This window comes from Rhamphochromis sp. 'chilingali' (assembly GCF_963969265.1).
Source record: "Rhamphochromis sp. 'chilingali' genome assembly, chromosome: 1".
In the NCBI taxonomy this organism is placed as follows: domain Eukaryota; kingdom Metazoa; phylum Chordata; class Actinopteri; order Cichliformes; family Cichlidae; genus Rhamphochromis; species Rhamphochromis sp. 'chilingali'.
In genome coordinates, this window is record NC_137929.1 from 61997602 (window position 1) to 62019529 (window position 21928).

The 21928-nt window shown below is 40.7% G+C and overlaps 1 long non-coding RNA gene across 5 annotated transcripts; it reads left to right on the forward strand.

Moving 5' to 3' along the window:
• The first annotated feature begins 3547 nt into the window (after positions 1–3547).
• LOC308410798 lies at positions 3548–13287 on the forward strand. 5 transcript variants are annotated; one of them, XR_013974250.1, is made up of 7 exons: positions 3548–3834; positions 6223–6315; positions 6757–9988; positions 10276–10367; positions 11637–11794; positions 12220–12277; positions 13224–13287. It is a non-coding gene; the product is annotated as an uncharacterized lncRNA (long non-coding RNA). The 5 variants fall into 5 exon arrangements; XR_013974251.1 differs by having other exon boundaries at positions 13227–13287; XR_013974252.1 differs by having other exon boundaries at positions 12223–12277.
• Positions 13288–21928: the final 8641 nt, after the last annotated feature.

The following is a 21928-nucleotide window of genomic DNA, read 5'->3' on the forward strand; positions in this document are numbered from 1 at the left end:
ACCAGCTGTCAGCTACATAAAAAAGGATCCTGGTGTTATTTGTCTCTCAGAAACAGTTGATAACTTCAACTCATTCATGTCACCTAAAAGGTAAACCTGTTTCTCCATCACCTGTTCAGCTCTGATGATTCAGTAAGGACATCTCCTGGTTTCATCTTGATGTTTCCCTCTCACCACATATCTAAACAGACATCATGACCAGCAGCTTTACAGCTGTGGCTCCAGCAAACATCAGCTGATACTAGAAATTAATATTAAATACATTCTAACAACAGCTGATCAAGCTTAAACGTGCTGCTGTTGTTTAGCGCAATATTTGCTGGTTTCCTCTTTCTGGCGCAAAGTGGGCGATAAACAAACAAGAGAGAAAAGCTGATCAGCTGATCATTGATCAGTTTCATGATTGAAGTAGCAACAGGAGAGGGAGGGGGGAGAATGAGAGAAGAAGAGGCAGCTGTGCAGCATAAAGACAGAATAAATCCAGCTTTGTGTCTTTTTTCCATTCTAGCTAAAGTCCGGGACAAACTGCGTCTCTTCTCAGCTCAATACGAAACACGTAATATTTTCTCTGAATGGGGGACCATTCCATTTTTTTAAGGAGCCGTTGGCAACTCTACTAACCTTATGAATAAAATAAAGTTCACTATCAGTAACATCATAGCACCCACCCAGCTGTATAAAAACTCCGTCAAACTGGCTAGAACGCAGTATGAGTTATTGCAACTGACAGTAAAAAGTCAGCAACATGAAAATAAACTCCACCTAAACTTAGTTTATATCTGACCCAGATAGACTGCAGGTCATAACTTCTTACCTGAAGTTCAGTTCACCTGACACTCGGACCGGCGGCTGCTTCGGGTCTCTCCTCCTGCCTCCCCTTCCCTCATCCACCTGTTGCCTCTGTGGAAGCCCCGTCATAGCCACCACCAAACAACGGAGTTATTTCTACACATCGACCTGCATCTGGCCAATCCACCACCTCTCATTGTTCATGCCATTACAAAAAAAATAAAAAATAAGTCACTGGGGATATGCCCGGTATGCCCGATGGCCAGTCCAGCTATGTTAACCTGCAACCAAATCTGCAGCTCCATAAAGTAAAGTTACGACTTAGATTATATCTTATAACTCATAACTCTTATGTTAGCTGCCCTCAGTAGCATACTGTCTGAAATATTCCACAGCTGCAATAATTCTTTAAGTGTTATTTTTTTCCTTGGTATTCTAATTTCACCGAAGTTTACTAAACTCAACAAACTTGATATTACTTACCGGGACATTTATTCTGTCCTCATTTTCTTTCACCGAAAAATTGTTTCCTGCAGTGCCATCTTTCGCGCTTGGCTCTCCTACCTTTGCTAACGTGATGCGCATAGCGCAGAAGCGATGCTGCATTCACTTACACTCGGATATCTGAGCGTAACCGTGAAAACATAATCGGACATTTGATGTTTGATTGAATTTTATTGTTTTGCCTTTGGGGTGGCACCTGGGGTGGCCAGTCTGGTTTGGGGGGTGGCCTGTGCCCCCCCCCCCCCCCAGGCCACCCCGCTGGACACGCCATTGCACATGATCCACCGAGGTATAACTATGAATGACAACATCATCCAGGTAGGAATTAGGATATGCAGTGTGAGGACGCAGCTATCGCTCCAGCACGTGCTGGAAAATGGCCGCGGCTTCAAACAAGCCAAACAGAAGAGTGATGAATGGCATGAACCATACAGAGTGGAGAAGGTCTTTTTTGTCTTTGGACTCTGCAGACAAGGGAATCTGCCAGTAGGCGTTGGTTAAATCCAGCATGATAAAAGCTAAGCAGTGCTTAACCAGTCCAGGTCAACCTGGGGCATGGGATAAGCATAAAACCATGAGATCTTGTTCACTTTGTGATAATCATCACAGAACCCTATAAAACCGTGCGCTCACTTCTTAATTACCTGGAAGCACCTTAAAGACAACTGGCCCCTCTCAACAGCTGCGACAAATCATCTGGAGAAAAGGTAAGCATAGGAGACCAAACACTGAGGAACAAATCCTCATTTCATCCTGTGATAACAGCATTTTCACCATTTCAGCCAATTCCTTTTGCACAATTTGTCTCTTGTGCTCAGGCAACATGTTAGGTCATGAACAGACGCCAGGCTGCGTTTCAAGGTGGTGCTCCAGCCGGGCAGGGGGTAGAACACATCTGCAAACCGCTGTTGCAATGCAGGAACATCTGCTTTGTGTGAGATGTTCATTACAATGAATGTTAAACACACTCTCTGAAAACTTCATGCCCAAATCTTGCTTTTAAGAAAAATCAAACATCTTTGTCCTTAAAGATAATTTTAGAGTTTTTAATGAGCTGCAGGAACCCTGTTCTGTGTGAGTGGAGAACAGCCAAGTCTCCTCCAGTGATAAACCTCCACATGTACCACTGAAAACAGTTAAATTACTTTGAATCTGAAATCAGGGCTCAAACTACTTGTTGTGAGACCATTTCTTTATTTTTCACACCAAACTGTTTATTAAGAAAAACGTTACACAGACTTCATCAAATATAGGATCAAATCAAATCACGATTTCATAATACAAACTTCAAATCAACAAGAAAACAGCTGCAGAACATGTGGAAATGAAATGAATTCATTAAAAAACAACATGTGGACTTCAAGAACACAGTAAACACACTAAAGTGAAAGGAGGAGCCAAAAATAGAGGTTTAGTAGAATTTTTTGAATTTGTAACATTTCTTTGCTGCCAATGTGAATATGAATGTGGTCTTTGCCTAATTGAATAAAGGTTACACAGCCTCACTGCTCTATCTTCTGGTACAAACTGGTATTACATGGAAGTACAGCCCAAAACCAGTTTAGCTTGAGTTTCTTTTTTCTGGACATAAAGTCAGAACAGATGTTGTTTCAAAGCTGGTGGACAGATAAGAGCAACAGATTTAAGAGATTTAAGACAGATTTAAGAGCAACTGTTGTGAAATTATTTGCAGTTTGGGGAGAAAAGGATTTAAGAGAAGATTTTACAACAGCAAAAGATTAAATATGAATGAAGAATTGAAATTTAACTGAGGTAACACATTAAATGAATACATTACAAAAGAAGTTAATTTTGGAAACACTAAGAAAGCTCAAATGAAAGAAATTGATATATAAAACCATATCTGCAATTCTGATACAATATCAGTTTGGTAAAAACGACATTCCAAATGAACAATATTTGTCTCTTATATATGATCCACTCATATTTGATACATCTATACGTATTTATACTCTGTAAAAGACAAGCATCGCACTTCCGGCCTTAGCGGTCTTTGAGTACGGGGCCCTTGAGGACCGTTAAGGTTGCAGAACCTGAATTGGGATACAGCCTAAGGCTGTTCCAATTCTCAGCACTGCTCCTCTCTTTCCCTGAGTCCTTAACAATTCTCCTTCCCACGATGACGTTTTCATCGAGGCCAAGGAAAAGAGTTTAGGAAAAGGAGATTTCGAAATTACACCCCACGTGGTCACGTTGTGCAGCTGAGTCACGTGACCACACAGTAACATATCACCACAGAGCCAGGAAAAGGGGGCGGAGAAAGTGTGTGTGCGCAGGAGAGGAGTCGAGCAGAGAGAGATGATTTTTTATGAAACGGGAGTAGAGTAGTAAACTTACAGGAACATATACCATTACCAACGTTTGGATCGATATCTGCATCGAGCTGCACACCCTTGTCTCCTGGATCCTAGCTGAGATCAGCGTGAACCACGTGGGTCTCTTCTCCCTGATCTGTTTCCTGTTTGGAAAGACTTCCAGCTTCATCGCGGAGTTTCTCTCGGTTTGTGGGATCATCTAAAGGTAAGCACCGAGCTAACTTTAATGTGGGTTCAGTTTATGCTGAGTTTAGCTCTGTTGAGAATAATAGATTGTTTGGTATAGACTGGAGTCAGACAGTCTGTAGAGTTTGTAATTGCTTGCAACATCATAATATGGCGGTTGCTGGGGGGAAAGAATACATAAAGAAAAATAGTCTTGGAATATGAACAAAGGATGGGGTGCAGGGCATGAGAACAACCAACCCCCACCCTCAGGACATGAAGCCACAGGTACAAGCGTGGGGGAGGGCAATCAGCCTTTAGAATTGACTATGTGCACGTTAGCATATGCTACTTCCGGTGTGGAAACTCCCGTGGGGAGCTTTGTTTCCGGTGTCCTATTCGCGCCTGGTTTACGGTCCAAAACAAGTTGATGAATGAATCAAGCGGCGATTTACATTTCTATAGATGGACATTTACCCAATACATCTGTAAATGATGTCTGTGAAGGTTCTCAGTCATCCAGGTCATCGGTCCTTTTGTCCCCCTGATGATCCGATCATCACCTTTTGTCCCTCTGTGGGGGGATACTCCCACTAGGTTTATATCTGGGACTCACCATTTGACCTTAGAACTGAAGAAGTTTCTCGGATGAGAGGTGAAACTTATTCAACTAACTTAAAGAAGTCCAGACACTTTTCTTTGCAAGCTCCTTTTACTATCTGTAAATGATGTTCATCGACTTGTCGATGTTTTTTCCCCGCGCCTCAGAGCAAAAGAGAAAAGGGATTCAAATGTTATATTTCTCAACTGTCCCTCGTTTATCGCGGGTGTTATGTTCTAAAAATAACCAGCGATAGGTGAAATCAAGTAGCCAATTTTATTTTTGACGGTGCAAAAAGTTTGGTGGACATCGTGGACATACACTACTGCACTTCAGAGTCACACTGCTAGCGATCGTTGCAGCGATTCTGTACTGTACACGAGAGACGTCACGGAGGAGATCGTCTGTAGCAATCAGGACGCAGGACACAATGTGACGTAAAAAAAAGCATGCAAACTTGCACTAAAAAATCCGTGAAAAAGCGAGGTGAAAGGTGAACCGCGTTATAGCGAGGGACCGCCTTAATTTTGAAGGTAAGTCACAACATACCCTTCGTAAATACTAATGTATAGAAACTGTTACCAGCAATCATTCATTTTTTGTGTGGCTTTTTTCATGGTTTGTTAGCATGCTGTGTAGGTGTGTACTTGACTAGCTGATATCGACATAATGGGGGAAACATCTGGTTTGACTATTCTTCACCTGTAGTTTGAATGCTGAACATTTGCCTGTTTAAATCATAAGACCAGTCACTATACAGAGATGTGCTTCTGAATGTGGACGATGCCACATCGAAAAGTGTAATGCAGTAATGCAGTTCTGCTTGTGTTGAGTGATGTAAACAACTGATCGATCTAAATGCTTTAAAATTGATCATTAGATTTTTTTATGAAACAACAGCGGTGAGTGTTCCCACCTTCTGCTCTTTGTAACTTAACGCAATCTTTCCGTTTTCGAGTTTTGGACATGATTTTGGAGTATATCTTCGCAGTAGCGATTGACCGCAAAATAAATAAAATAAAGCTACCGGAAATGCACAACCCCACATCCGGTCTCAAACCAGGAAGTTAGCATTGTCTCGTGCACATAGTCAATAGTGCCTTCATAGTGGACTTCGTAGGATGATCTCCAGATGCATATGTAAAAAAAAAATTATATATATATATATATATATATATATATATATATATATACACACAGACACACAAGCTCTGAGTATAAGATCCATAGAGGCTGGGGTCTATCACACCAGGCAAGACCCCAGGTGCAGGCTGTGTAAAGATGCCCCAGAGACAATCCAGCACATAACAGCAGGGTGCAAGATGCTAGCAGGCAAGGCATACATTGAACGCCATAACCAAGTGGCCGGCATAGTGTACAGGAACATCTGTGCCAAGTATAACCTGGAAGTCCCGAGGTCAAAATGGGAGATGCCCCCAAGGGTGGTGGAGAATGACCGAGCTAAGATCCTGTGGGACTTCCAGATACAGACGGACAAAATGGTGGTGGCTAACCAACCGGACATAGTGGTGGTAGACAAACAGAAGAAGACGGCCGTAGTGATCGATGTAGCGGTTCCGAATGACAGCAATATCAGGAAGAAGGAACACGAGAAGCTGGAGAAATACCAAGGGCTCAGAGAAGAGCTCGAGAGGATGTGGAGGGTGAAGGTAACGGTGGTCCCCGTGGTAATCGGAGCACTAGGTGCGGTGACTCCCAAGTTAGGCGAGTGGCTCCAGCAGATCTCCAGCAGATCAATATATATATTTATACATACATATATATATGTGTGTGTGTATATATATACTTTTTGTGTGTGTGTCCCAGCTGAATAACAGGAGTAGTCTGCTGGAGCAGCAGAGGAACAATTTTGGACTCAGCTCAGCCACTACAGAGGAAAGAATGTCTTCAACACAAAAGGTAACAAAAACATCACAGTTACACTGTTATTGAAACTGTGTGCACAGCTGGTTGGTTTTTAAAAACATGTTAACAGCAGCTTTATCTTTTCCAACCTGGGCTCCTCCATATACACAGAATCTACATTCACAACCAAAAACCACACAAGTTAGAAGAAAATACAAAGATTATATTTTATAAGCATACATTGAAACAACAATATCATCAGTTGAACTCAAGTAAAAGATTTTCTCCGCTGATCAATATTTTTTCAATAATGTAATTTTCATTACAACTCTCATTGTAGCACATCATTGTAATGTGATACTGTCACCAGAAGGTGGTGGTAACACACCTACAATGTGTTTGTTGACATGTTTGATTCCACCAATGGAGGGAGTTTCAGTTTGTTCCACGACTGCATTTCACTCACTGCCTCTGTTTGTATCTCTGTCACTGCAGGACGAACATGGAGCGAGAAGTCAGCGCTCTCAGGAGGCCGACAAACCTCACAGAAGAAAGGGAGAGAAAACCTACAGCTGTGATGAGTGTGGAAAGTCTTTTACCCACTCTGGACACTTAAAAATACACCAACTCATCCACAGTGGAGTTAAACCGTATAGCTGTGACTTGTGTGGAAAGTCTTTTACCGAGGCTGGATCCTTAAAAAAACACCAAGTCATCCACAGTGGAGTTAAACCTTATAGCTGTGAGTTGTGTGGAAAGTCTTTTACTCAGTCTGGAGGCTTAAAAACACACCAACTCATCCACAGTGGAGTTAAAGCTCACAGCTGTGACTTGTGTGGAAAGTCTTTTACCCAGGCTGGAGAATTAAAAACACACAGACTCGTCCACAGTGGATTTAAAGCGTACAACTGTCACTTGTGTGGAAAGTCTTTTACCCACGCTCAAAGCTTTAAAACACACCAACTCATCCACAGTGGAGTTAAACCTTACAGCTGCAACTTGTGTGGAAAGTCTTTTACCCATCGTAAATGCTTAAAATTACACCATATCATGCACAGTGGAGTTAAAGCACACAGCTGTGATTTGTGTGGCAAGACGTTTGCTCAAAATAGCAGCTTACAGAAGCATCTAGTTACCCACTCTGGAATTAAGGCGTACAGCTGCGACTTTTGTGGAAAAAGGTTCAGAGACAAACAGTACCGAAATAGTCACCTACGGATTCACACTGGAAATGATCTTTACTGCTGTGATCAGTGTGGGAAACCGTTTACAACAGATGCACAGTTACAACAACACATGTTTAGCCACACTGAGGAGAGACCTTACAAATGTGACCTGTGTGAGAAGACTTTTAAAGCTCCAAATCAGCTGAAAAAACACCAACAGATCCACTCCAGAAAGTAACTCTACAAGTGCAGTTACTGTGAGGATGTATTGATTTTTTTATCTTGTAATTTTAACCTGATTGTTTGGAAAAAGTCTGATCAGTAAACTTATGGAGTTATACTGAATGAACTGTTAGGAAAAATGAAGACTCATTTTCTCTCAGTAAGCTGAGTGTTGTAATGTAAACAGTAAAATGTAATTGGACGTTGGCAGAGATGCTCTTTGTTTCAGGCGACTTTCAGGATAAAAATGTTGAAGGAATTCCCCGACTTACAATGTCTTTGTTTAGAATCAGAGCGACGCAGATGGATCCAGTTCTCAGCCCTGTCTTCACTGTGGTGGTGGGAAAGTTTCTCTGTGAATTTGTGGAAAAACTTCCAATCATCAACGGGACCTAAAACCACATCAATGTAGACACACTGGAGACAAAATGAAAAACTGCAAAGAATGTGGGAGCGGCTTCCACACACCAAGTACATTAAAATACATGACCTCTTCCACAGTGGGGTCAAAAAGCACATCTGTGACTAGTGTGGGTCATCCTTCACCACTGCAGGAGGGACACCATACAAGTGCAGACACTGTGACAAAAGCTTCTCACAATCAGGTCATCGTAACAAACATGAACGTACACACATGGAAGTGAACTTCAGCTGTGACCAGTGTGACAAGAGCTTCAGGAATCTCAGTTCATACTCCGAACACAAACGATCCCACACTGTAAATAAACTGTTTCACTGTTACCAATGTGCAAAAACCTTCACTTCATTATCTGCTCTGTGCAAACATCAGCCTGATCATGCAGGACTGAAATCACTGGATCACAATGAATCTGAAGAGAGAGAAAGATCCTCTTCTGGTTTCAGGCTCAGACTTAAAAACCTTGAGAGCAGGCTCCACAGAGTTCAGATGGAATCTCCTGTAAAGAGTGTCAGCTGATGCCACACTTGGATCTGATGAGGTAGCTCTGATTTCTGGACCTGCAGTGAATAATCCTGAGTGTTATGTTTAGGAAGCTGCATGTATAGATATGCATATCAAGTTTGTTTTTTCCTTTGAGGGATTTTAATTCTCTAAAATGTTATCTCTGTTACATTTTAATATTTGTTCCCTTGGGACACAGTAGTGTTTAGTAGTTGTACTTGTTACTGTATTATTAAAGTTATAGGAATTTCTTTTTCACCAAACAGATAATGTATCAGAATTGCAGATATTGGTATATATATCAATTTCTTTCATTTGAATTTTCTTAGTGTTTCCAAAATTAACTTCTTTTTTTAATGTATTCATTTAATGTGTTACCTCAGTTAAATTTAAATTCTTCATTCATATTTAATCTTTTGCTGTTGTAAAATCTTCTCTTAAATCATTTTCTCCCAAAGCTGCAAATATTTTCACAGCAGTTGCTCTTAAATCCTCCAAAATGAACTAAATCTGTCCACCAGCTTTGAAACAACACCTGCTGTGACTTTATGTCCTGAAAAAATAAACTCAAGCTAAACTGGTTTTGAGCTGTACTTCCATGTAATGCCAGTTTGTACCAGAAGATGAACCAGTGAGGCTGTGTAACCTTTATTCAATTAGGCAAAGAACACAATCGTATTCACAGTGGCAGCAAAGAAATGTTGAAAGTTAAAAACAGCAGCACACATCAGGACCATTTTAAAGATCACAGGTGACTACTTTTACTTAATTCAAATTCTGTTAAACCTCTATTTTTTGCTCCACCTTTCACTTTAGTGTATTTAGTCCTTGAAGTCCACATGTTGTTTTTTAATGAATTTTGATCCACGTGTTTGCTGCTGTTTTCTTGTTGATTTGAAGTTTGTATTATGAACTCCTGATACTGTTAAAGTGTTAGTTATATTTGATGAAGTCTATGTAGAGTTTATCTTATTAAACAGTTTGGTGTGAAAAATAAAGAAATGGTCTCAGAACAAGTAGTTTGACCCATGATTTCAGATTCAAACTAATTTACCGTATTTTCACGACCATAAGACCATAAGCTTTTCTGTCCCCCACTCGTTACCTGTATGAATGGCACCTGTTTGAACTCATCATCTGTATAAAAGACACCTGTCCACAGCCTCAAACAGTCAGACTCCAAACTCCGCCATGGCCAAGACCAAAGAGCTTTCGAAGGACACCAGGAAAAGTATTGTAGACCTGCACCAGACTGGGAAGAGTGAATCTACAATAGGCAAGCAGCTTGGTGTGAAAAAAATCAACTGTGGGAGCAATCATCAGAAAATGGAAGACATACAAGACCACTGATAATCTCCCTCGATCTGGGGCTCCACGCAAGATCTCATCCCGTGGGGTCAAAATGATCATGAGAACGGTGAGCAAAGATCCCAGAACCACACGGGGGGACCTGGTGAATGTTTAACACAGATTTCAGAAGGGCAAAGATGCTTAATAGTTTAACTAGATTTCATTTGTCAGTGTGGGACTGCTGAGTCACCTGAAGAACTCATTTCATTCATTCTCCACATGATGTTCATTTACAGAAATGTTTCACAGGAACTGATTTCTCCCAAAGGGTGAACTAGTGTGTTTCCATAGATTACCTCTGTATGAATGTACTTCTTAAATGAAGGCAAGTGTTTGTCCTTTTTTGTTCCTCAGGTATAGTACGTGATATCAAGGGCAGGCGGTCAACACTGGGGGTAGACAAGAAGCAGACGTACTTCCAAGAAGGAGCTGCAGTGAGGTCAGAGGTCAGAATCTGAAACAGCTCAGGTTTATATTTTAGAGGTTATAAAAAATCAAAATGTATTATTTAAAGAAACCTTTAAATAATAGTCATAATTATGATTATTATAAGAAATATCAAACATTTAAGTGGATTTTCTGTTACACATATTGTGTTAGCCCTGCAATAAACTGGCAGCTGTGGCCAGGAGATATTTTATTTTGTATTCTTATGATCACAGTTATAATCAGAATTATCATTGATTAATCATTTACCATTGTTGAATTAGTTGACAGAATAATCTTTGAAGCACATCTATGTTACTTTGAGCAAATATTAATGCACACAGATTATCAGCACTTTAATCAGTCTATTGATGTTCTGTATTATTCTTGTTATTTGTTTAAGTTGTTGCACATCATTGCAATCACACCGCTCGGACCCACAAGTCTCGGACCCACAAGTCCTGTTGGACCCAGGCCTGTCTACATTCAGTTCTGCACGTACTCAGGCCTGTAACAACATGAACACACTTATATAAGACACGCACGTTCACACACACACTTAGTAAAAATAGGAGGGTCGTCTGAGGACAGTTTTTCTGATAGATACACTTTCACAAAATGCACAATGTAATACACACTTGTTTTTCTCTAAAGTAGCAGTTGATGTCTATATAAGGAGAACTTTTTGAGAGGTGGGGAATTGTTATCATTTCCAGTAAAGATCTAACTGTGATGTCATCATGGCAATATATCAATGTATCAGCTGGGATAGGCTTCATCCTCCCGCAACCCTGAATTGGATACATTGTATTCCAATTATGTAATCTGATCATTTACAAACTCAAGGTATCTAATCAAAATGTAAGTAATAATTATAAAATGCAGAAATAAGTGTGACATAAATGTAAATGTGTGAGCTGACATAGAGGACAGCTACATGTAGTCTGAAAAACCTTTGTTGTCAAGTTTGCAGGTATATCAGCACGAGACATTCTTGCATAGAAGAGACGTTAAAGTCTCTAACTCAGTGAAGCATTATTGGTCCCGTCTGTTTGGATAAATATAGTAAGTTGATGTTTGTCCATTTATTGACACATTTTCTTAAGTGCTTATCCAGCTCAGGATCACAGTGGAGCTGCAGCTGGATATGTTCATTAAATAAACCTTACAAAAGTTAACAATAAACCTGCATCCATGTACGTTGTTGTCCACAGGATGAGAAAATCAAGCTGGAAGACTGTGGAACATGTTAATAAATGTTTGTGTGTTTATGCCTGTGTCTTTCACAGGAGGCGCTGGAAGGTTTCCCTAATAGTTCCTGGTGAATCAAAGCAGAACCATAAAGGTTGCTGGACTGCATGATGGCCTTACCCCTGAGCAGTCATCCTGTTAAAGGAGGAACCAGTTAGAAGCTGTTTTCAAAGTAGCTGAGCAGATTTCATCTCAAGTAAGCGATTAACTGTTTGTTCGTTTGTTCTGCCACTTAAAGAGCATTTAAGGACGTCTTTTGAGTGTCCAGTTGAATTAATTCTACTGGCTCTCATGGTCATTTGTTATTATAGACATACTTTTCATGTTCATCCAGCTATTTAGTAAATTCTATCTATTTAGTAATATCTGTCAGCTATAAAATGTAATATAAATATAAAAATATCTAAATATCTCCTGTCCTTTATGTTTTAATGATGTAAGTCTGTTATCGTGTTACATTAGCATTCCTCACATATCAATGAGATGCTGTACAGTACAATCCTGCTGACACAGCAGAGGGATAACGACGGCTATTCAACATCGTTACACGACACATTTGAGCTGCATGACGCAGACAAAGTGACTAAATCATCTTTTTGTGGTTTATTGTCTTCAAACCAGCAGACAAAGCCGATGGCAGAAGATGTCGGAGAAGAACTTCAGGCCGTGGAATGAAAAGGTATTTTTTTTCTTGTTATCAAAGACATTTGGAGTGACGGCTTCTGCAACTGGTTGTGCTGAAGTAAAGCTTACAGTCTAAGAAGTCACAGTGTTGATGTTCAGCACAAAGAGAAAAGCTCACTTGTTTGAATTTATTTACAATCATAGTTTTATAAATTCTGACTGTAAACAGCTTTTACAGCTTTGATATTGTTTGACACTCGATATCAGGTGATAGGGTTTAATTTAAAGGTTTCTGTGTCACAATGAGCCATTTACACTGACCAGTGTCAGTTTAACTGTAACACATTCATTATTTAGATTCAACAAAGAAATAACTGAATGTAAAAAATGGCAGCCCTCAGGCAGGTTTATAGAGATATATGCACGCATTATGAAATTTATGTATCCCAGATAATTGTTATTCATCTAGTCATGGCAGACCTACCTCTTCCTCCCCAGTTAACTGCAACCCAAAAGAACTAGTGGGGCTATTTACACACTCACAACCAGTGTGGGGTAAAAAGAGCCACCAAAAAGCTGTCAGCCACAGATGTGCTATAAGAGTTAGAAACTCTGCTTATGGAGAAACTTTCTAAGTCTAACAGAGGACAGGTACTCCTGCCCAAATAACATGATATAACCCCACATACAGCCCAGCCATAAAGTGAACCAAGTCATTTAGTTAAAGACAGCATGGGACCAAATGCATGTAACCAGCCTGCACCAACCTGACATTTCTTCCTCCTGAATTAAATGAATGAATGGATGAAAGTTAAATGACTACAAACCTAAAGCCACTAGTTCCCACACTGGAGCTCCCTGACACTGTGTGTTAACCGTATTTAGCTTGTATCAACAGTTGTAACAGGCTAAGCCACCTGAGACACTGCATTGAATTTGTTCCTGTCTTATTGATTTCAGCTGACTGGTTTCAGCTCAGATGTTCTTCTTTTTCCTTTCAGTAGATCAAAGCAGCTCGTGCTCCTTCTGCTTCCAATTTAGAAGAAGAAGAAGAAGAAAAAGAAGGTGAAGGCTTCAGCGAAGTGGCGTTCATGGTCTCAGTGAACAGTCATGGTCACACACTGCATGTGGTTTTAAAAGCAACATGTCTGTTCACCACAACAATGGAGATGTGTAATATTAGTGCAGCTACGGTTTGTTTTTGAACATCAGTTCTGTTTTCTACTTTGATCACTTAGACCAAAAAAGTGTTGTTTTCAGATTCTTTCTTTTACATCTATAAACCACCTGCTCATTTTTTTTTATTACAATTAGTTTCACATAAATGTTAGTGTTTCCTTTATGATCTTTTAATGCTTACACTACACTGTACACATTAGAGACATTTCTGTTACCTGTTTCTGTTGACTCAGAGTTGTGAAATGTTCTTTTATTTGATGCACAATATGAAGCTTATTTTCTTACAAATAAAATTCTAATGACAAACATGAACAGCTGTGGTTATTTCTGAGACATGAGTTTTTGAATGTGTTCATATTTAGACAGTGTGCATCTGTCTGCTGAAACTGTGATGGTGAACCTGAGGTGATGGTCAACAGAAGGCAAATATAAAACAATATTGAAGTAATGTCTTTACCCTCTGCAGCGTGTGGACGCAATCACCTTATTCACTGTAGTAAACGTGCACCGCTAGCTCACGTGACTGACTGTCTCCATGGTTACATCGTATATTATTAGCTATGTAAACAGCTTCCAAAGATGCCGCCATAGCTCTCTGCAGCTGTAACACTTAAAACCTTAGCAAATCATTTCATGTTTTTGATAGTTATGAAGACAGAATATGTTAAGGTCATGCTAGGCGGTTGCTATGGTGGTTGCTGTGGACTTGGGTGGACCGCGTCCGATTCCTGTTATTAGCTGTCCGCCGTAGGAAGGCTGCGTTCCACTTACAAGTAGTGACAGTCTGCCGCAACTCGAACTCAAACCCGCTTTGTTCTTTAATTATAGGCCTTTTATAGCCGTTCATGACACGCGCACACACACACACACATAAAGCACTTTGCCTCACCACGACAATGCAACTTTACCTAACCTAACCTTAAAGTGTCTGATATAGGATAGAAAAATGAAGCAACCAGAGATTTAATGATGAAGACTCTGGGTTCTGTAGTTCACGTTTTACAGTCCTGAATGACTCTTTGCATATGATTTATTGAAGAGGAGTTTAGAATGCACTTTACATTTAGACTGTTGCTGTTTCATTTTTTACATTGTTGCTGTGTTATGTCATGAATAAGGTTCACCTGCTGGGGGTTTGATGGATCAGCTGGACAATACAGTCAAAGACAGACTTCATTCATCATATGCAAGAATCCTAGTTGGATTTTTGTTGTCACTCGTGTTTTTGAACCAAATATTGAAAACAATTCTGACAGACTGGATACCTGGTCAGGTGTACATTACCTTGTACTCAAGCATCCCAGGACAGAGCCCTGCCCCACCATGAGCCTGGGTGGATCCGTGGTTATAATATAAAAGGACCAATATTGAATATGAATATTTCGTGAAAATTGAATTATAATACAAATTAGTAATAAGGGTTTCTCTGCGCCCTTATCTACCCCATACTCAAAGAGCTGCGGGCAGAGAGGGTGACAGGAGAGGATGGCACTGAAGAGAAGATGCTCGGTTTCTGGGGTCTCCTGGTCCTGTCAGTATTAGTAGGATGCATCTGCTGTGTCTTCTTGTGGATGCTCACCTACCTTGACTCATTCCAGCCTGGTATGGATTTCCCAACACTGTGGACAGTGGCCCACGTCAGAGACGTTTAATATTGATTACATATGTTTGAATTGCTAACCCTAACCCTAGCTCAACAGACCACAATGCCCTGGACTGTCAGTATTATTACATGCTGTGAACATAAGTAGCTTTGATCACAGTTTATGTTGTAAAAGAGAAGGAATATTGGAAAGAAAGATCAACATTGTGATATTATTTATTCCAAACTGACCAGAAACATGCTTGTCAGACTCTCACAGCAAAGGATCAGACTCACTGTGCATGACGGCTCAGGCCAATGATGTCTGTTAGATTGTCAGTTGTTTAGTGCTTCTGTACAGTTAGGGTCACGTCTCTATTTCAGAATAATTAATATGCAGAAAACACTAAAAGTTGATTGTCTTCCAATATTCTAGCATAATTAAAAAACTTTGACTTTGTAAGTACATATTATTAGTCCTAATGCCAGTATGATTCTTCATAACTCCTGCTTTGAAATACTGAACTTTAAAATTTACCTGATGAAAGATCATTTACAGTGGCACTCTGTCAGGATCATTCTGACTGTAAGATCACTGTATTAATCTGAATCCTTCTGAAATGTGCTGTGAATGAATGCTGATGCAACTCACTGTGGGAAAGCTGTTAATAAAATGAATCTGTGACACATGCAACACATTCACAGAGGAAGAGGACACAAAGGGAGGACACGCAGAGGCTGTGTTGAAGTCAGAAATCCAAATCTTTATTAAAAAACAGGCGGCGGTAACAAACAGGAAGACAAGCAGTCCATCAAACAGTCTACAGGGTCAAACATACAGAGAATTCAAACAGCAGTAAAAAATAACTGGACACTGAAAAACTTAAAAAGCAATGTGTGACGCAATAAAAGGAAGCAGCGCAGTATATTCACTGAATTATCATCAATTACAAAAGAGAAAAACGACGATTTCTAAGGATTATTTTCTTAAATGCAGTTAGAGTGTGGCTGGTAAAGATGGAAACATACAGAATGTAAACTGTGTGAGTTTGTGAACTTTGTTAGTAACAAATGAGGTAAAAAAAACAACCAAAACAGACAAAACACAGAAAGAGGCTCTCAGTATTCATTAATAATTAGAAAGAAACATTCTGGTCGTGGATTTTTACAGTCTTAGTTCTGCTCGCTGTCATCATTATAATCATCATGATCAATGGCGAGGTCCTGAGGTGGGCGGGGCTGTCTCTGGTGATGTCACCATGAAGGAACAGCATCTGGCACGTGTTGGTGAAACATCTCAGTACACTGGTGTAGTTTCCTCTCCAGCTGTTTGACATGTGACACTTGAACATTAAGGGGAAGAAGAAGAAACAGTGTTAGGTCAGGTGACCACATGGTTTCTAAAGTAACTGACAGGAAGTAACCAGGCCGTTAGAAATGGATGGCATGTGTTTAGAGTTACTGGAATTGGGTAACTCTACTTACCAAAAGCAGAAGCACACAGATGAAGGATCAGATGCTGAATGTTGCAGGAACATGCTCATGTGTTACGGCTGTGGCCATGAGGACCCTGTGTGGGCTGTTTTCTTCCTGTGTTTCTGTACTGTGCTTAAGACTCTTTCCAGGTCCCTCCCCTAATGAAGAGTAGTGAGCGGCTGATTGGACCATGGAGCAGGTGACTACCTTCAAAAAGCCGCTCTGACAGATCCACAGAGAGAGGGAGAGAGAGTGGAGCGAGCGAGTAGCTTGACAGCCGACGCGGCCCTGACCCTGGTTTTCCCAGCCTGTATTCTTATTGTGTATTTGTGTGAGCATGAATTGTGAAAGCCGCTCCTGGTGCTGAGAGCGTAGGCACTCTTGGGCGGAAGCGGAAGCCGCCTTTTCTTTTGGAACCGTTTTCTCCTGTTTTCCGGGTAGGGAGCGAGGGATAGCTCTGTCATTTGTTTGTTCTGTTTCTTTCCTAGGGTTTAGTTAGTTTTTCTCTGGTGGTACTTAGTTGGTTTTGTTTATTATTTTGGCCTGGGCTCACCCTGGAGCTATGCTTCTTTTCCTTAAATAAAATCACCTTTTTACTCACAACTGGTTTGGATGTTTGGCTTGGGAACCAGGGCGGGGATTTGTCTCTCTCTCCTCCAACCTTATGTGCGTCCCTATACGCCTAGACTAGGGGCGTAACACATGTGTGGTGGTCATTCAGTGCTGCTCCGGCAGGTTAGACAGTCCAAGACTGATATGCTGCCCATCTGAGAGTTTGAAAACACACATGCAAAGATTTATTTTGTATTACAGTCAAAGTTGGATGTTCATTTTTGTCCTTTAAAAATGTTTGTGTATTTGAAAGCACTAACATTTAAGGATGACTTGGATCGTCTCCTTTAAAGGGGAGACAAGTGTGTCCACGGATCTACGTCACTTTACCTGGATGATGACTCCTCTCCCCCTCACTCAGAAACACTCCTAATATAACCAAGCAAATAAATAATATTGAAGATTTACTTACATGATTACAAAAACATCTCCCTTTGATTCTATTTCTCCATTCCTGCTGAACATCAGGCAACAAATATCTCAATAAATCACAGTAAAATGTAAAGCACATGCTTTCTCTGCTTTGTCTAACCTCTGCAGAGCCTCTGTCAAGAAAAACATAACTGTAAGCATAAAACAAATATACATTTCATAACACGTCACTGGACAAACCTCGGTCAGTTGATTTCCTCTGTGCAGTGCAGACGAGCATCAGTCAGCAAGTGACTCTGCTGGTTCTTCTGAGGAAACACCACCATCTCTCCACACCGTCACCATCTGTGAGCACAAACTGCCGCTCTGCTCTGCAAGCATGTAGGAATCACATATCACACACAGGGGTGAAGAAACATCAGAGCTCAACTTTGGATACTTTAGATCTAAACAGATCAAAGCAGCTCTTAGCTTCAACAATCAGACAAACAATGATACCAAACTGATTCTGTATGAATACAATATGGTATTTTCAATACAGGTGTCAAATTAATTTATTAAAACTAATACAGATATATGTATATATTTTTTGATAAATTAGTTTGATAAATTATAAGAATATATATTTATTTTTTTTCATTTAACAATTGCAACTGAAAGAAATTCAATATTGAACAAAAATATATTGTCACATTCTGAGCATGCTCAGCACGCTGACAGACTTGAAGTTGCTACAGATTTTAAGAAGTGATAATTATAGGGAAGAAACTTCTCTTTTTCATCTGTTTAATCAAACATTTGATGCCTCAGCTGTCTCAGTCCTCTAGCATTCTGCAACTACAACTAACCTGAAGCTTGGATTTGGCTGCAGGTGCCCCTGTACATCCTTCTCAGCAGCACACATGTGGGTACCATTTAATCCCACTTCTTCCTGAGCTTTGCTTCATCACAAGACCAAAGGTGGCATCCCGTGTCACGGTCTTATCATCATCCAGAAGAAACATTTGAAGAAACATCATGGAGAAGAAACATTTACGCGCCTCCTGGTTTTGTTTTCTGATCCTGCAAAAAGACTGAGGACAACAAAGCCCAGAGAACACGAGATACACAACATCCAAAATTCAGACTCAACAGCCTCCATAAATGAAGAGCACCAGGTTGGTTCAGTTATAGTAGATATAAGCATACTTCACATTACTGGGTATGAATAATAATGAGGAGGCAAACTTTGAAGATGCAGAGCATGATGTCCCATCATCAGACTGTAAACAAACATCCACCAGGCTCTTTGTTGCCAAAATTGATGATTCTCCTATCAGGGATCAGTAGCGTGTATTAACCTGTGGTATAAGCAGCAGTCACTGAAATATTACTGTTTCAGATAAGAAAGCCAGGGTGGGAGGGATCTCTGCAAACTGACTTACCTCTGCAAGTGTGAAGCACAACAAAAATCTGACTCTCCAGTCACTGACAAACAAAAACTCCAGCTGGGAGATAGAAAACGCTGTCTGGGTCTTGCTGGATGTTGCTGGTCAGAGTCCCACATTAGCAGAGTGCTTCTTGGTCCCACTGACCCATGTGGACAGTGACTGTGGAGAACTGTTCTGGAAAACAGAGAAGAGAATTAAAATAACAAAAAGCCAAAAAGGATTTCCACAAAGACTCTCTTGGAATCAGCAATCAAAAAATCACTGGTTCATATTTCAATTAAATATGAACAGGTTCCTTAAATGTACGCAGTTCAGATCTGATTTAATTTAATTTCCTTCACACAGCACATTCGTCCAGGCTGACAGGTAAACATAGAATTAATCTCAGGTAACATGACTCATAGTAGAGATTCAGTAAGAAAGATTGCAGGCTCTAATATTATTACCACACAATCCAAGGACACACCAACAGCTCAGATTTCTAGAACTATTTAAACAAATGTCTTCTGAATATTCAATTCAGGTTCACAGTGGGGGGGGGGGGGGGGGGGGGGGGGGTTGTCGTGGAATTTTTAAAATAAAGTCTGCAACACAGAAAGAGCTGTGATCAAGCTTTTTATTACTGCGCCAACACACATCAAACATCACAGTTCAGTCATGTCAGCGCTGCCACAGAGGTCGTGCTCCTGCTCCTTTATGCATTCCAAGGAAGAGGAAGTTAAACTGATCACACCACACTTCACGTGTCTCGCTATGAAACCTAACGGATCAATGGTTATGCTGTTTTGTGCCCTTGGCCTTATCAGCACCTGTAAAGGGGGTTGTTTTCTCAAACTGCTGACGCTGAAGTAAGTTCATCTAGTTTTAGAAACTTTCACTGAACAGTAACAGTGTCACAACTAAGCATATGCATAAGCACTTAAATACTTTAAATGAGAATAACAGAAAATTTCTATTACAGAGGCTAGAGCCTGTCCCAGTAGTCATAGGTAGAGCACACCTGGACAGGTCACCAGTCTGTCAGAGGACTAACACAGAGACAGACATCAGAGTAACAAATCTATTTAAAATTAATGTAAGTTTGCTGCAGCTGTATGTATGAACATGTGTTTCTGTGCTCACAATCCACCTCTCAGGAACCTGCAGTTCACTTTTAGTCAACTTTAAACAGACCTCACAAAAGGCTGATGTGGCTGGATCAGTAGTCTGATTTAAGTACGATACCTTTGGCCAGGGATTCATCTGGTGCATCGCTTCACTGCAGTCTTACGTAGTTTCCCCACACCTGAATAAAAAATACTGATATATACAAATAACAGCTTCAGCTGATGCAGCCTGACTCAATCCTAGATGTTCAGCACACAGAGACACAGAGGTACCGTTTAAAGTTTAGTGTTAACCTGAGTCACTGATCATTTGCAGTATTACAGAGTCTGGCAGTCTTTGCATGTCCACGTCACTGTAAGTTTCTAGCTGACTCTCAGGTGTGACAGGTGTGCCAGCAGGAAAGAGTAATAATAGCCTGCATCCTGAGGTTTGTCATGCAGGATTAAAGGAGCCAGGCTTTGTTCACACAGCTAGGATTGTATTTTACACTGACCCTGGGTCAGTATAAGTATCATACAGTTTAAACAAAGCACTGAAACTTGCATATATTTATTACAGATGCACTGAAGCTAATCGAGATATTTGCTGTCAATCTGTGGCTGCGATTAAACACTTTACTGAAAACTTTATTAACTAGTAACTTCATCAGTCATGACAGAAGCTAATATTTCTGTGCTAACATCGTTTAAACAGTAACAGCTTTACTCCAATATAAGCTAACGTTTACACCGTAACTTTAAGCTAGCACCATAAAGACGGTAAAACACGTAATAACATCTACAAATGCATCTTAAAGCTGTTATATTAGCACTCGGTATATTACTAACATAACCACATTAACATTACTGACACTCGCTGACTTTTAATAGTCATTCTATAAATGCTGTCCGTTTAAATGGTCTTACCTGTACACACTGTATATCCACCGGATTGCAGCCAGAGTGGATTCTGGAGTCTTCCCACGCTCCTGTTAGTGATCCTCCATCTGGATGGATGAGAACAACCTTCTGAACAATCTAGCAGGAGATGACCCATATCTATGGGACTGGTTTGTGCTAATAACGCCCATTGTATGGACTGATAACAGCCGAAGCGGGTGAATAAAGTCACCCAGTAGCTAGCTGTGCCATTACCCAGCATACATCACTCCCTCCATAAATGCAATAAACCATACAAAAGTATTGTTCTACCTGTTTTTCATGTAGTTGTTTACATTATATAATTTATTGTGTTCTGTATACGTCACTACAATGTGATTTGGAAAATGTCTAAATATACCGACAGCAGGCACTTCCGCGGCAATCTCTTCAATCGGAGGACCCTTCACGTCAATTCCCGACGCGAGAGGGGTACCCTGCGCGTCCATAAGTGCAGCAGAGGGAGCCTGACCATGCGTCACACGTTTGACGAGTTGGGAGTGAGAACGTGTTGCCAGGAGAGATCCTCTGTGATGTGCACACCCAAGAACTTGGTGCTGCTCACTCTCTCCACAGACGCTCCGTCAATGGTCAGAGGAGCATGTTGGGTGTGCATTCTCCTGAAGTCCACAACAATCTCCTTTGTCTTCTCCACATTCAGAGAGAGATTGTTGTCAACACACCACGTGGCCAGGTGTCTCACCTCACTTCTGTAGTCGGTCTCATCCCTGTTGCTAATGAGACCCACCACCGTTGTGTCGTCCGCAAACTTGATGAAGAGGTTGGAGCTATATGATGGAGTGCAGTCATGGGTCAGCAGAGTGAAGAGGAGGGGGCTCAGCACACATCCCTGCGGGGCCCCCGTGTTTAAAATGATGGTGCTGGATGTATTACTTACCAACGTGTACGTAATAAGCTAATACTCCTGGGTGCTATACACTACAGTGTACGCTGTACACCTACTTACTGGTTTTGTCGCATCAGTCTGTGTCTCTGAGTTAACTTGTGTTGGTCCTACAGCTCCTGACTGC